We start from the raw sequence: 17128 nt of genomic DNA on the forward strand, positions 1-17128 counted from the left end.
ATGTGACAGAGAGAAGCATTTTTCTTCATAAGAAATAGTGGTACAAAGTTCTGAAGCTTAAAATGCCTCATCTACTTGAGGAAGTAATAATAGGAAAGTCACATCAGATCTCCATACGTGTGTGTGTGTGTGTGTGTGTGTGTGTGTGTGTGTACACAAGGCTGGAGTCCTTACAGTACATAGCAAGATCTACACACTTCATCAGTGTCAACATCTACCGTGCAACCACAGAGTAAGGAAAGGCACAGAAAATTTAGTCATGAACCCATTCCTCAGTTGTCATCAACAGCCTCCCTATACTAATGAAGTCCAACACATATGTGTTCTTGAACTCAGAATTCCAGAAGTGGAAGAAAGGTCACATACCCAGATGTCTCTGAGCATCTGAGTAACAGTCCCTTAGGCGAACTATATGGTCTATGTTTGACACTCAACAGCATTTTTAAATGCATTTGGTCAACATAAACATTTGAACCTATCTTATGTGGTCAAATTATTTGTAGCGACTCTTTTTTGCTGTAATTTCTAAAAATTCAGTAATGGTAGAAAAATCATATCATTGTTTAATGGTTTAAATGAACTAAGATATGACATTTGCACGTATAAGACCCTCTTAGTAACTCTAAGTTGAATAAGAGACATGATAATCTTGATAAAAAGATCATTGGTAACAATGGAGAAAAATGCCCAGACCTTCCATGCCAATTCCATCTGTAACTTAACATCAGTATATCTGTGTATATGTGTGTCTCTCTCCTGTCCCTTTCCCTGGGGAGCCCTGTGCACAGTGATTGAGAGTTACAGTGAAGCTAGAGGAAGGATAACAGAATCACCTGAAAAGGTGTAAATAACAAAGCACAGAAAACACACTTGGGAATTGGCTGAAGCTTTTGAAACTAGCAAGAATAGCTCTAGGTAGGGCGGGGAGTCAAAGTGAAAGAACTGAGTGAGAAGAATGACAGAAGCGTTGTCCTCTTGTCTCCCTTATTCTGCCCCCACTAGAAAAGAAGGTCTACTAAAAGGAGGTCTTTGCTGGTTTTGTTACTGTGAACCAGCACCCACGGCAGAGCCCAACAATCGCTACTTATTAAATATTTCATAAGTGAATGAAGGAGAGAACAAAGGTAGCACAGAAAAAGCAGAATTTGAAGATTAGAGGCTCAAGGTAGCTAAGGAAACAGAACTCTTCTATTAAGTGTCAGGTTGCTAAAAAAGGCAATGACCATTTGTTCCTACTGTAAACATGTATTAATTTGGGGAAAGCTATGTTACTTTTAAAGCACAATACAATTCTGCTCATGTAACACCCTATTAGCAAGCGCCCAAAGTAGCAGAGTTGCAAAGCACAAATGCAAATGCTTGAACTGATAAAGTTAAAATGTCACCGAATAAAATGTTTAAAATATTTTTTATTTGATTGTTTATTCCTCTCTGGATTGATATCTTCTTACCGACAGCAATGATATCTCATTCATCTTTGTTCCCTGATAATACACAGCTTCTGATTCAGAGTAAGCACTAATTTATTAACGTAATTGAACTGAATCCCAAGAAACTTTCTCAGCCAAACAGAAATCCTGCTTGATCAAAAATGGTCTGTCCTAATCTCTAAAAACAAAGGATGATAGTGTTGTTACTCTGTTAACTCTTCTGTAAAACAGGTAACATTAGGAAATTCTTTCTCTGGTTTTAAAGAACTGTGGCATTGACACTAATTTGATTTTTTAAATGTTTTCCTTTATATAATCTCATCACTCGAGACTTGCAGTGCAGAATTGTCTTGTCAGACAACTTGTTGCCACCCACTGCCTGTCAGCTTCCTAGAAGATGGTGGCTCAGTTAGAGAAAGAGCATTTACACCTCTGATGATTCAATCGTCTTAGAAAAGTACTGTTTCTAAAAGAGCACAGCTTCCACACAATGAGAAAGCCTTGTGCTAGAGTCCTTGGGGCTATAATTTGATTTGTGTTGGAAGTGTTATCTATATGGTCCAACTGATACTGGGGGTAATTGCACATCTGGCAAGGCAGCAGACATAAATATTTTAAACAAAATGGTAACAGTGTGTGGTAAGATAATAACACAGAAACATGGGATCTTAAAGGGTCCTAATTCTTCCATTTCAGTGATAAGTAAGCAATTCAGAAGAGATTATAGCCTAATCAGGTTTATGCAGATAAGAAATGGTAAGTCTAAGGTAGTGAATTAGAAGTCATATATACTATGTGCTAGATTAAAAGGATAGTTTCTACTAAATTTATGGTTGAGAAGTCTACTGCTATTCAACTTGGTAGACAGACACTAGACTTGTGTAATGGAAACTAAAATGTGCATTAGCTAAATTGAATTAAATTTAAAATTTAGCTCCTCTGTGACATTAACCACATTTAAAGTGTCCAATAACATATGTGGTCAGTGGCTACATACTGAATGGTGAAGACACAGGACTCTCCATCAACTCAGAAGGCACTTCAGGCATCACGACTCTAAAGATTCTGTGTGCCAATGACTGCTGCTCCAGGATGCATACACTTCTAAAAGCGTTATGTATTTTTGCGTGTTACTCCCACCTAACATTTGACTTCCACATAGAATTTCATACAAAAATAAACTAATGTAATCTCACAGCAAATTCTTGACTTTGTTTCTGTTTCTCTGAAGATAGTCCCTTAATCCTGTTTATAGATTATCTATCCTGCATTATTTGATTCTTTTTAATTTATTTCTTATTTATTTACTTATTTGAGTTGGAGTTTCACTCTTGTTGCCCAGGCTGTTGTGCTGTGGCATGCTCATGGCCACCGCAGGCTCAACCTGCTGGGCTTAGGCAATCCTTCCACCTCAACCTTCCAAGTAGCTAGAACTACAGACACATGCCACCACGCCTGGCTAGTTTTTGTGAATTATTGTAGAGACAAGGTTTCACCAAGTTGCTGAAGGTGGTCTCAAACTAGTTGGTTCTTTATGAGATGTTACTATATTGATTTGTTCTAGGGTCGCTTTAAACAAAAAACACAAACTAGTGACTCAAACAATAGAAATGTATAATCTAACAGTTTTGTAGAATAAAAGTCCAAAATTAAGGGCTTAACAGGGTCATGCTGCTGCCTCTGAAACCTATAGGGGAGAATTTACTTGATGCCTCTGCCTAGCCTCCAGTAGTTGTTGTCAATCCTTGACTTCTTTGGCTGTAACACTTCAGTCTCACCCTCCATTGTCACATGGCCTTCTTCCTTCTTGTATGTGTATCTCTTCCTTTATTCTTTTAAGGACATCAGTCAAATTGAATTAAAGGCATACCCTACTCCAGTAGGAACTTATTGCATCTACAATTACCCTATTTCCAAATAAGATCACATTCTGAGGTACTAGGGATTAGAACTTCAACATATATTTTTGTGGGGACAAAATTCAACCCACAACACTTGTTTATAAAATTCCCTGTATACTTTCGTATATATAAAAGAAAATAGATTTAAAATATTTATTATATTAAGACAATGTAAAAAATATATATGTATTTATACACACACACATACAAGAGGAGGGACCCAGAAAAAACAGAAATTATCTTTTGGAGCTTAAGCTTCTTACAGAATTCTTGGAATTTGGTCCTCCAGATTTAAATGGTCGATAACAATTTTTATCTGGAAATTTTGAAAGGTTTTGTCATGATTTGAAGAAGAAATGACCCAAGGTGTAGCAAAGGTGACTGGTTCTTCCACTATGAAAACCCACCTGTCCACATCGAGCTGAGTGTTCAGTAGTTTTTGACTAAAAATGTCATGACCCCATTGTTGCACTTTCCCTATTTACCCAATCTCTCCTTGTGCAACTTGCTTTTATTTCCCCAGATGAAATAGTCCTCAAAGGGAAACATTTTACCAATGTGGAAGAGGTGAAACAAAAAAATGGCATCAAAATTGATGAATTCAAAATTGTTTTGAGCTGTGGACAAAGCACCTTGATAGGTGTATTTCATCAAAGGGAGAGTACTTTGAAGGTGACTGAAGATTAAACATATACAAATAAATACACATTTTTAAATAAATAAATTCGTTTTATTGTGTACCCCTCTTGTGTATTCTGTTGCTTGCTTCCCTCCCTCGCCCTTTGGAGGAGTCATGTATTCCTTTTTATTTGTGCATTTTTCAATTACTTTTTTTGTTGTTGTTAAAAGCAGTATATGTTAGATAATATATGGTAGCAAGTCTAGATACCCCTAGAAAGGTTCATTTGTTTAGTGATTTAGCTGGAATATTTTAGTGAAATATTCCACACAACACTAAGTCTTTTGTATCACTACTAAGTAGATGTGACCTTTGGCATTTTTATAATCATTGTAGAATGATCTTGGTTTTAGCAGGACTCTCTTTGATTATTACTTGGTATAAAATCTCTGTTAAGCTGTCTCTCTCACTTTTGGTATACATCCAGCTATTAGGCTCCATTGATTGTTGGCTGAAATATCTTCAGCAATGCTTTGGAGGAAAAATTGCTCCACAGTGTGCTTGAATTAAATTCAAACCCTCTGCAAAAGTAGTTTTTGATTCCCATTTTTATGAGCTTTTTGTTGTTGTTGTTTGTTTGTTTGTTTTGACACCTATAGATCTCCTCTTAGCTGTCTCTTTTTCTGGTTCTCTCTGGTCAACAAGTTATCCTACAATGTACCTTGTCATTTTCATAGAGCTACTAGCCTTCACTTAACTGCTTACAACCAAAATCTTTATAGTTTTCAAGAGTGCCATTAGGCTTAAATTTCTTCACATTTTGTTTCAAGTAGTCTTGGTCTTTTGAGGTTAATTTTGGAGCTCTTTGCTCTAGTGATCTGCTTTTCCTCCTAGGCAAAATATCTAGCCACTATTCTGGAAAGTGACACATTTTTTCTCTGGATGACACTCATCCTATAAAAGCAAAACACTAGACTTTGGTTGTAGACTCATTCTTATATTCTTCCTTCTTTCATTAACCTCCAACTTTCAAGGAAACTAGCAAAGCTGATCAAGGTTCCAGTATTTTCATTTTGTCTAAACTCAGGTGGATTTTGAGTGGGCGTCTATGGAAATATGGCTCAACATATAAGTTAATATCAATTCCATAATGTACAATTCATATCAAATAGTAACTGCATTCAACATGGCCAAGAATTTAGCCTCTACTAGCACTCTATAGCAAACAAGGTTTAGGATTTTTTTTTAAATTTCAAGAAATCTTTAAGGTTGAAGATGACATGGATATACTCCAAAACCTAGAATTTTCTAGAAGCTCTTCCAATACCACTAGAATTGCAAGTTTAATAAGAAGCAAGTAGCAGGGGACCTTATGTTATAACCTGGACCTTTTGTGTATCAAATAATTCCCTTATTTTGTTATAAACAATGCTTATTTTAAACTTTTATAATATTGAGTTCTAAACTTTACACTTGCTTACTTAAAGTCCATAGGTTATCCTTCCCTTATACTTTACTAGGAAGACAAATTCTGCCAGCCTCACATAGTATCACTTCTCTCACAATCTCCTGTGTTGTGTATATTTCTCCTAGTCTTAGACTAAGAAAAATATATGCACTAACTTGACTTTTATAAATTAAAATATTATAATAATAATTAGTTTTACAAATAAGAATAATAGGAAAATTTTTAAATACTAAATATCTCAAAAAGTAAAAATTTGAGTTAGAAATAATCTGAAGGACTTCAAAATACAATTTGTAAATAACATACCTCAACACTACAGTCATAATAAATTCATATATTTTTACTGTCATAATTTTATCAAAAGCAACATGGTTTATGTGAATGGTGTTTCTCAGTCCTAATCATTATAACTAATATTATTAGGAACAATAGCAAATAATGGAAGGGGAGATTAGATAAAGTTGGATAACAGTGTACAATTTTATGTACAAGACAAGCTGTATCATGCCAAATGTTGTGGGAAACAGATATTCATTAAACAATTCAAAAAGTTTAAATAAAATAGTAGTTATTTTCTACACTGAATAGTAGACTTTGTATTTGATGAATTAATATCAAGTCAGAAATATAAATTATTATCCCCAAATGTACTGGCACCATAAATACAACATTATTTGTCTATTTCATGAAAGCATGCTACTTGTAGTAAGGTGTATATAGAAAGTATAACCTGCCTCTAGAAACAACTAAAAAATGATATATATTAAGTTTAATAATATATGAAAGACATTAATTTTTAACATAAACATTGTGTTTACAAAAGCAATTACATTTATATTGAGCTGGCAAATGTTTGAAAAGGCATCTATTCAAATGTTCATTATATATCATTAGTTCTAATACCTTAGAGAAATCAATAACATTAAATTGAAAGCAACTGCCTGTATGTTGCTTTTTTCCCCCTGATAATTAGAATACATTTTTTTTTTTAGAAGATGTGGGGTACAATTCAGAGTTAGGCACATGAGTGATCATTATATAGGTAATGTTTGGTACTCTTATTGATGTTATATGCTCTTCTACCCTGGCAGTGTCCCCCTACTGCCTCCCTTTCTTATAGTTTTATGATAAAAGTTCAGGATCCGTTTAAGAGTGAGTACATGTAGTACTCAGATCTTTGTTTCTGTGAAACATCACTGAGTATTATAGATTCTAATCCCATTCAAGTTGCTGCAAAGTCCATAATTTTGTTTTCCTTTATGGCTGTAAAATATTCCATAGCACAAATGTACCACATTTTATCTGTCCAGTTCATTTCTGATGGGCAGCATGGTTGGCTCCATATTTTTGCTGTTGTAAATAGTGCTGCAATAAATATGCATATGCAATAGTCTTTTTTGGAGAGTGATTTGAGTTTCTCCATGTATATTCCCACAAGGAGGATTGCTGGATAGTCTGAAAGGTCAATTTTTAGATCTTTTAGAAATCATCACAGTTTTCCACAGAGGTTGTACTAGTTTACTCTCCCACCAATAGTGTAGAAGAGTTCCTTTAAAATCTATTTAGTAAGTGGTCCTGGGAAAACTGGCTGACCACATGCAGGAGACTGATACAGGACCCCTACCTATCACCATACACAAAGATCAACCCTAAATGGATCAAAGGTCTAAATGCAAAATCCCAAACTATAAGAATCCTAGAAGAAAATATAGGAAATGCCCTTATGGAAATTGGAATAGGCAACCAATTCCTGATCAACTTTCCAAAATTGAATATAAAAGATAAGATAGACAAACAGGACCTCATCAAACTGAAGAACTACCACAAACAAAAAGAAACCATCAAGAAAGTAGGGAGACAGCTCACAGAATGGGAAAGAAAATATTGCCAACTGTAAATCTGACAAAGGCCTAACACCTAGGATCTACAAGGAACTCAAACATGTCAAAAGGAAATAAAAATAACTCTGTCAAAAAATGGGCAAAAGATATGAACAGACACTTCTCAGAAGAAGACATATGAGCTGCCAACAGATACAATAAAAAAATGCTCAGCTTCATTAATCATCAAAGAAATGAAAATTAAAACCACACTGAGATATCACCTAACTCTAGTCAGGATGGCCATCATCAATAACTCAAAAAACAACAGACATTGTTACTTTTAATTATCACAATTCAGTGATATCAAGGCATGCGTTTTTGCCATAAAGACTTGACATTCCCAAGAAGTTAAACAGAGAAAAAAAGGCAGGAGTTTAAAAAAATAGCAATTTTATTATCTCTCATATGTTTATTGCTGCCTAATATGTGTCTTTCCATACAAAACATTGTTTTGGATGTGGTATAAACAAAACAGACATAATTTCTCATTAAATTACATTATTTGTTTGCGTTGAATGTGATGATTTGAGCAACACAAAATAAAATTAATCACATAGCAGGTTAGATACATATAAAATTATGGAGATGAATAAGCAGCATGCTTGGAGAGTCATATTTAGAATATTGTGGAACATGATTTCTAATTTTACATAAGATGATTAGGAATTCTCACTGGTAGCAGACACTTGAAGAAGATAAAAACACCATTAATGAGGATATCTGGGGAATGTGTTTGAGTTGAAAGAAACAGCAAGTATAAAGTCCCAAATCTGGAGTATGTATAGTTTTCCAAGAGAGGAGAAGGGAAGCTAAATGACTGAAGAGGACTGAGTAAGGGAGGAGGTGCAAGAGTAGTCAGTCAGTTACTGGAGTACTGGCAGGTGGCTATATCAAGTAATTTCATGTAGACAATTTTAGGAAAGTGTCAAGATCAGGGAAGCAAGCCTAAAAGAACAGAGACTATTGTTTCCCAACTACTGTCCTGCTCATAAATCTAAAGTGTCATTTCAAGAGTAGAAAGCAACAGTCTCCATCACCAACTCTTGAGCTGTGGCTCAGATATTTTGTAAATGATAATCCAGGAGGAGGAGCAGGTCGTGAAAACAGAGAGCAACATAGTTATTCTTATACAAACTCTACTTTTGAAACAGAGAGTAAAGAAATTCAATCCTAAGTGATCTCTTAAAAACAAAGATTTTGGTGGTAATTAAAAGGAAACTAATAGCTCTAGGCGGACAGCAAGGTAAATCTTAGGACAACTAATTTACCAGAAATAAATGAGAAAAGAGACAGCAGAGAAAAGCAATGTCAGAACAAACCTCGCAGATAGATATCAAAACAATCCCTGCATAGGATTCTGAATTTAATTGGAGCATATTATGAGACCACTTGTCTCCCAGGACGTTCCTGAAAACAATAGCAAATTTAGTCAGCAATTAGTGGTGACTAACAGCTGGGTATAATGCCAACAGAGGCAGATAGCCTAATAGAAAGATCAAGTGAACTAATAGTCAAAGAAAGCCCTGCCAAAACCAATGTCACCCCATGATTATTATGCACATGCCAAGTGCCTTGCTCCCCGAGGAGTAATGCCCAATGTTTCACAATATGGAGAATTTATATTTCACTACAAAAGTCCAACTAAGTCATTAAACAAGTAAACAAGGAAGCAATAGCAACAAGAAGACTGTGGAGAGACAAGATCCAGAGTTGCTATATCTTACCCCAAATGTTCTGTTTTTAACCAAAAATGCAGTACACACTAGGAAACAGGAAAATGTGTCCCATGGAAAGTAATACAATCTGCACCCAACTGTCTATTAGAGGGTCCAGTTGTCATGTTTAATAATAGGCAGACTTCAAAGCAGCCATTGTAAATGTGTCCCTAAAGCTAGTTGAAACTGCTTAAAGATTAAAGGAAGGAATGATGGCAATGTATTATCACAAAGAATAGCAATACAAAGGTAGAACTGATTTAAAAAAATTAAGTAGGACTTAATTAAACTAAAAATCTTCTGCACAGTAAAAGAAATAATCAACAGAGCAAACAGGAAACCAATAGAATGGAAGAAGATATTTGAAAACTATACATCTGACAAAGTACTAATACCCAGAATCTACAAAGAGCTCAGACAAATCAGCAAGAATAAAAGCAAATAAGTAAGTTAAAAAGTAGACGAAAGGCATGAATAGACATCTGTCAAAAGAAGATATATAAATGGCCAAAAAGCATGACAAAAATGCTCAACATCACTCATAATCAGAAAAATGCAAATTAAAGCCACAATGAGATACCACCTTGTACCAGTTAGAATGTCCATTATTAAACAATCAAAAAACAATCTATGCTGGCATGGATGTGGAAAAAAGGGAATGCTTAATCACTGTTGGTGGGAGTGTAAATTTCCTCTATGGAAAACGTTATGGAGATTACTCAAAGAACTAAAAGTAGATATACCATTAGAGTCACCAGTCCCACTACTAGGTGTCTACCTGAAGGAACAGAGGGTGTTATTTATATATAACAAACAAACAAACAAAAACAAAACAAGAAAAACACCTGCAACCTCATGTTCATTTCAGCACAATTTACAATTTCAAAGATGTGGAATCATCCTAAATGCCCATCAGCCAATTAGTGGATATTGAAAATATGGTATATATACATGATAGAATACTACATAGGCATATATAAAAAAGAATGAGCTCATGCTCTTTGCAGCAACATAGATGGAGTCGGAGATCATCATTTTAAGTAAACTGACTTAGTACAGAAAACTGAACACCACATGTTCTTACTCATATGTGGGAGCTAAATGGTCACAAAGATGGAAATATTAGACCCTGGAGAAAACCAATAAGGGGAGAAGGGGTAGAGGGTATGGAAGCTAACTATGGGGCACAATGTTCACTGTCAGGAGAACATCCACCTGAGAAATGATCCCTACCACTACAAAATATGTCCATGTAATAAATATGCATGTATACCTCCTGAATCTAAAAAAGTTTTAAAAATAAAGAAACAAATCTAAATTCTGGATTTGAAAATCACAATAAAGAAAATAAAATTCCACTAAAACAGTTTAACAGTAGATTTAAACTGGCAGAATGCTGAATCAGTGAACTTGAAGACAGATGGATAAAAAATCTGTTATCCGAAGGATAGACAGAAAAAATTTTTAAAGTCCTAAGCTTTAGAGAAGTGTGGGATCCTACTAATCATTGTTTAAATACATGAGGGGGGAAGTGATAGAGAATGAAACAGAAACATTATTAAAAATGATAATGACTGATTACTTTTCAAACTTGATAAAAAACAATATTCTAAACACTGGAAACACTCAGTGATCCCCAAGTTGTATAAACAAGAAGAGATAAAAACCCAGACATATCATAGCAAAAATGTTGAATGACAAAGGCAAACACACAATCTTGAAAGCAGTAAGAGAATAACAACATGTCATATTTATGGCAATTCCAGAATTATAACATATTATCATCAAAAACAATGAAAGCTAAAGGGTAATCTAATGACATCTTCATATTGCTAAAAGAAAAAAATCAACTAAGGATCTGACAAATTAACCTTCCAGAAAGGAAGATGAAATGAAGATGCTACAAGGTAAACAAAAACTGAGACAATTTCTTAATAGCAGATCCACCTTACAAAAACACTAAACAAATTTCTTCAGGCTGAACTCAAGTGACCACAATCATTTGAACACATACTTACATACACCCATACACAGCACCAAAAATAATAATTACACAATTTAAAAAGACATTGCAATTCCTATATATTTTATTTTCTTCCTTTTAACGAATGTAAAAATAATTTGTTAAAAATGTGTGCATATTTTATTGTTGAACCTATCAAATATATCGATATGCAGTATAATTTACAATAAAAACACAATGGAGGTAAACAAGAGTAATCCGGTATTAGAACGAGGAAATGGTAGCCTTATATACACAGGAACCTAAAAAGAGAACTGAACCATAGTAATGAGAGACCTAACCAGAGTATGGCATGAAAATAAAATAAAATAAAATAAAAGGCATCCAAATTGACAGGTAGGAAGTTCCTATTTGCTGATGACATGATTTCATACCTAGAAAACACTAAAAACTCCTCCAAGAGACTCTTAGCTCTGATAAACAACTTCAGTAAAATTTTAGGATACAAAATCAGCATGCAAAAACCAGCAGCATTTTCATACACCAGTAACACACGAAGAACTAAATCAAGAGCACAATCCCATTTACAATAGCTACCAAAATGAAATAAAATAAAATAAAATGCTTAGGAAGACATTTGACCAAGGAGGTAAAGGATCTCTACAAAGAGAACTACAAAACACTGTTGAAAGAAATTGTAAATGACACACACTAATGGGAGAATATCCCATGCTTGGATCAGAAGAGTCAGTATTATTAAAATAAGCATAGTATCCAAAGCAATCTACAGATTCAAAGCAATCCTTATCAAAATGCCAACACCATTTTTCACAAAACTAGAAAAAAACAACCCTAAGTTTTATATGAAACCCAAAAATGTCTGTATTGTCAAAGTAACCCTAAGGAAAAAGAACAAATGTAGAGACATCATAATGTCTGATCTCCAATTATACTCCAAAACTATAGTAACTAAAAGCATGGCACCGATACAAAAATAGACACATTAATCAATGGAACAGAATAGAAGACTTTAAAATATAGCCACATACCTACAATCCAGCTGACAAAAATAAACAATGAGGAACGGATACTATTCACTAAATGGTGTTGGGGGAAATTGGCTATCCATTTGCAGAAGAATGAAGATTCCTACATCTCCCATATACAGCAATTAACTTTAGATGTATTAAATACTTAGATGCAAGACCTGAAGTTATCAAAATACTTGAAGAAAACCTAAGAAACCTTCTAGACATTGATCTAGGCAAATATTTTATGATGAAGAACCCACAAGCAAATGCAACTAAACCAAAATAGACCAGCGGAAGTTACTTAAACTAAAAAGCATCTGCACAGCAAAATAAATAATCAGCAGAGTGAACAGAAAATCTACAGAATGGGGGAAAATATTTTCAAATTATGTCTCAGAAAAAGGAATAATATCCAGAATCTGTAAGGAACTCATAATTCAACATGAAAAACAAACAACTCCATCAAAAAGTGGACAAAGAACATGAACAGACACTTCTCAAATGAAGACATACACAAGCAGCAAACAAGCATGAAAAAATGCTCAACATTATTAATCATCAGAGAACTGAAAACTGAAACCAAAATGAGATACCATCTTTCACCAATAAGAATTGCTTTTATGAAAAAGTCAAAGAACAACAGCTATTGCCCAGATGCAGCAAAAAGGGAAAAGGCAGCACTCATACACTGATGGTGGGAATGTAAACTAACTCAAGTTCTATAAAAACAGTATGGTGATATCTAAAATATTTGCAAATAGAACTATCATTCAACCCAGTAATCCCACTACCAGGTATCAATCTAAAGAGGAAAAAAATTGTATAAAAAAGACACTTGCAGTCGTATGTTCATCATTGCATTATTCACAACAGCAAAGTAATGAAACCAACTTTAGTGTCCAGCAACAATTTATTGGATAAAACAAAAGTTGTATATATACATCATGGAATACTACACAACAACAAAAAATAAAACCATGTCCTTTACAGTAACAAGGAAGGAACTGAAGGACATCAACCTAAATGAACAAATTCAGAAACAGAAAACCAACTATCCAATGTTCTCACTTATATGTCAGAACTAAATGGACATAAATATAGAAATAATAGACATTGGGGACACCAATAAGAGAGTTAGGATTCAGAAATTACTTATAAGTTACAATCTTCACTATTTGGGAAACAAGGATAAAGTCCCGTCTCCACCTGTTTACAATATGACCATGGAACTAACCATGCACTTGTAGCCCTTTAGTCTAAAAATGAAAAATAAATAAATACATAAAGAGAGAAAACTAGATATGGTATAAGAACATTTTTGTATAAAAAACAATATATGCCTATTCTAATTTTTTCTGCTTTTTAGAAGGCATAAAATTACATAAAGTCATAATTATTGTCATACATTTTTGGAATATATATATATTCATATACACACACACACACACATATATTACTGGTTTTTTCTCATTTGTGCTATTTTTGTCATATATATACATATATATGTATGTTTATATATATATATGAGAAAAAGCCAGTAAGAGTTATATAGGAGTGAAATTTCAGTATCTCTTTAGAATTAAGCTAGCAATAAATCTCAAATCTATTATAATAAGTTACAATTTATATGTTAAGCCCTAGAACAACTACAAAAACAATTTTTTTTAAACTTAAAGCATCGTTAAAGTAATTTAAGTGTTATCCTAGAAAATATTCACTTAATTCAAATGAATGCAGTAAATGATAGAGAATCAGAAAACACATGGGACCTATTAAAAAATAGTATGGAAGATGTGAATCCAACTATAGCAGTAATATATTTAACGTGAATGAAATCTGTCTGGGCATGGTGGCCCATGCCTATAATCTCAGTGCTTTGGGAGGCTGAGTTGAGAAGATTGCTGGAGGTCAGATGTTCAATACCAGCCTGTGAAACATAGTGAGACCACCCAGGAGGATCTCTCGAGCCCAGGAGTTCAAGACAAGTGAGCTGTGATCATACCACTGCCAGTTTGGGCAGCGGAGTGAAATTGAAAGAGAGAAAGAGAGAGAAACAGGAGACAGACTACAAATAAAACTATGGATGACAGATCTGAGAGAGAGAGAGAGACTACTAAGAAACTTTGCTTTGCCTCTAATCTTTTTCTAAGTACATGATGAAGCCCCAAGCCTTTCCAAACTAACCAACTAGTTTACACATCTCCTTGAAGAATTTGTTAAAATGTTAGCTGATTTCTTCCCACATGCTTTTATGTAGGCCACTTCTTTCTCCTGTGCTATGCCAAGGGTGAAATAGTTCCTTGTTCCTCTCGGAAATTAGATTACTTGGTGATTTTTAAGCCACACCTGTCTTATAGGCTTAAGTTACATGATTTTATAGATATTCCAGCTTTTTCACTTTACTAAAAGTAGAGGCATATGATTTTCAGTTTTTACTTTCTAAGATTTTTTTCAGTAGTTTTAGTTTTCAATTTTATGTGGAGAATCCGCAGATGGTACAGATGTCAATTTGATTTCATCTTTAAAGTACTATTTGTAAATATTTGTTTAAATGTATATGCTTATTTATTTGCACATCTCCTTGAAGAATTTGTTTACATACATGTTACTTGGTAAGTGATTGAATTTTTTTCTCAGTTTATTACAATGAATTCAGAATATTTTCTATACTATTTTTCTTTATTGAATTTGTGTTTGTAACTTATTTTAAATATGCATTCAACATTTTTAAAAAACATCAGGGGAGTGTTTTTAATAAAGACATTAGTACATTATTACATTATTCAGAGACTGTATATAATTACACATCCTGATTACTCGATCTAACAGAGTCTTCAGAGTTAAGACCCACTACTATTGTGTTTGTTTTAAATTTCTTCTTTCATCTCTGTAGTTTATTTTTGTATATTTGAACATTAGAGGAGATGTGAGATTCTGTGATCCATAATCACTGTATAAACTTACAGGAGGGTCTTATATTGTAATATACTTTAATTAAATCAATATTATGGCTCTAGATTTAACAAGCATTCCAAAAATTCTAATGGAATATGTTTGAATATTAAAACTTCATTTTCCAATTATCATAGAGATATTTCCATTTTTAATGTGCCCAAATTAAAACACATATACACAGATGAGAACCCTTCAAGATGTTTAATTATTGTAAAATGGAAAACTGCATGTCATATTGCAGATTTGCACAAAAATAGACAAAATAAAATGATGTGGTTTTCCATCAGCAATTAGTTTTTTTAAATGATATAAAATTAACATGCTGTTTGTTAGCATCTTAATTTAATTGATATGTTCACTTTTGATGAACTTATAACAATGATTACCCTAGAAGACAAAGTTTCAAAATGTTTCTTGACTTAGAGAAAATGATTAATTATACTTTACTCACAAGATCAAATGTTGATTTTTTGCTCTTCTTTGCTAATAGTTCTGAACAAAGGTCAGAAACTGGATTAAGAGCAAAATTGGCTTAAAAGTAGGTGGATGAGCAGAGTCATAGTAGAGTAATTCAATGTTTAACCACTTTCTAAGAGCTGTATGTTTTCACCTATTTGCCCTGATTATCATGAGATATTTTGCTTGAACCTGGTAATTTTGAACAAACTTATGAATCCAGGTGTAAAGTAATTTTGTACTTTTTATGGAAATGCAAAATAATCTATACCCTTGAACAATATGGACATTTTTCCAATTGAAACAACAATATAGTATTTTGCCATCAAGGTGATTTTGATTATTCTTTTTTAAAGTGGGGAAATGTGTATTGAAGACCGTCTTTCATTCATTTATCAACATCAGATCATAATCTTTGGTAGTTTGGTGTGATTTTTCTCAATTTCAGTCAAATTATGCTAGATCAAAATTTGATTATGAACTTGAATATAAGCCCCAAAATACTGAGAATTTTATTATTATGAACTATAAAAGAAAAACTGTTCAAACTACTTCACTAACTGTAGCTGTAAATTACAGTAAAATAGCTGTGCAGTACCCATTAAATACCACAGAGACAGGTTTATTTTGCTGCTGAATATTACTGAAAAACTAAGTGCTTTTCATTTACTAACAGAACTATGTAATTTACTAAATTCAAACAAACAACAAACTATTCTCAGACACTTAAGACTTAGTCTTCAGAAAGTTAGGCAAAATTACCATAGTTTAAGACAGCAGGTGAAAACTTCTACAGCATGACTTTAAGAACATATTTCTGCCACTGAAGTTTCTAAGGAAAGGTAAGGTAAATTATATTAGAGGGTAGTTGGAAGAAAGTAAAAATAGACTTTTGGGGAGTCTATTATTTTGTTTCCTTTGTCCATTGTTAAAGAAACATGCTAAATGATAGACATACGAATAGGTTATATTAGTAGTGGCCCCTTTTGATTTTTTAAGATTGTAACATTGGGTTGCACATTTGCATCTTATTTTATTGGTTTCTTTGAATTTTTTCACTTTAATTTTTTAAAATTTTGGCACTAAATTTTTCCTCACTTTAAAAATTTATATATTAACGATATGATTAAATATATTATTTTGTCATGTTAAACCTTAATTAATGAATAAAAATCAATTGAATTAATTTATTTTGTAAAATAAAACTTTAAAAAACTTTTTAGAGTGGAATTATTTGCTGTGCATGATGACACTTCTCCAGAAGTATATTCATTTCTCTGTATGTCCATTTAGTTGGTCTTTTATCTAGACCCTTATTCTCTCACCTAAATCTTGTTCTCCTTCCTGGTTTCCTTATTTCTATCAGCAGTGTCATCTTTGAATCCTACCACATTTGTCTCTTTTATGATTTATATTTATGCAGCTGCCATTTCAGGGCTTTTCAGGATGTGCAATTACAAGTTTTTCCTTTTTCTTCATTTAAACTAAGCCATTAAAAAAACAATAAATTTAAAAAATGTTTTCACTTCCATTTCTCTTTTTAAAAATTGTCAGGTCTCTACTGTCTGGATTATGTCCAAATTTTTAAAACTAGCTTCAATCTTCACCTCTTTCCCTCAAAAACTGATAATAAGCTACTTTCTAGTCTTGTCTATATGAGTGAACTATTGAAAATGAGTCATTTACTTCTTCCGGCGGGTTTTGCAC

This window comes from Carlito syrichta, unplaced genomic scaffold (genome assembly GCF_000164805.1).
Source record: "Carlito syrichta isolate Samal-C Ts95f unplaced genomic scaffold, Tarsius_syrichta-2.0.1 Scaffold309202, whole genome shotgun sequence".
Taxonomy (NCBI): Eukaryota; Metazoa; Chordata; class Mammalia; order Primates; family Tarsiidae; genus Carlito; species Carlito syrichta.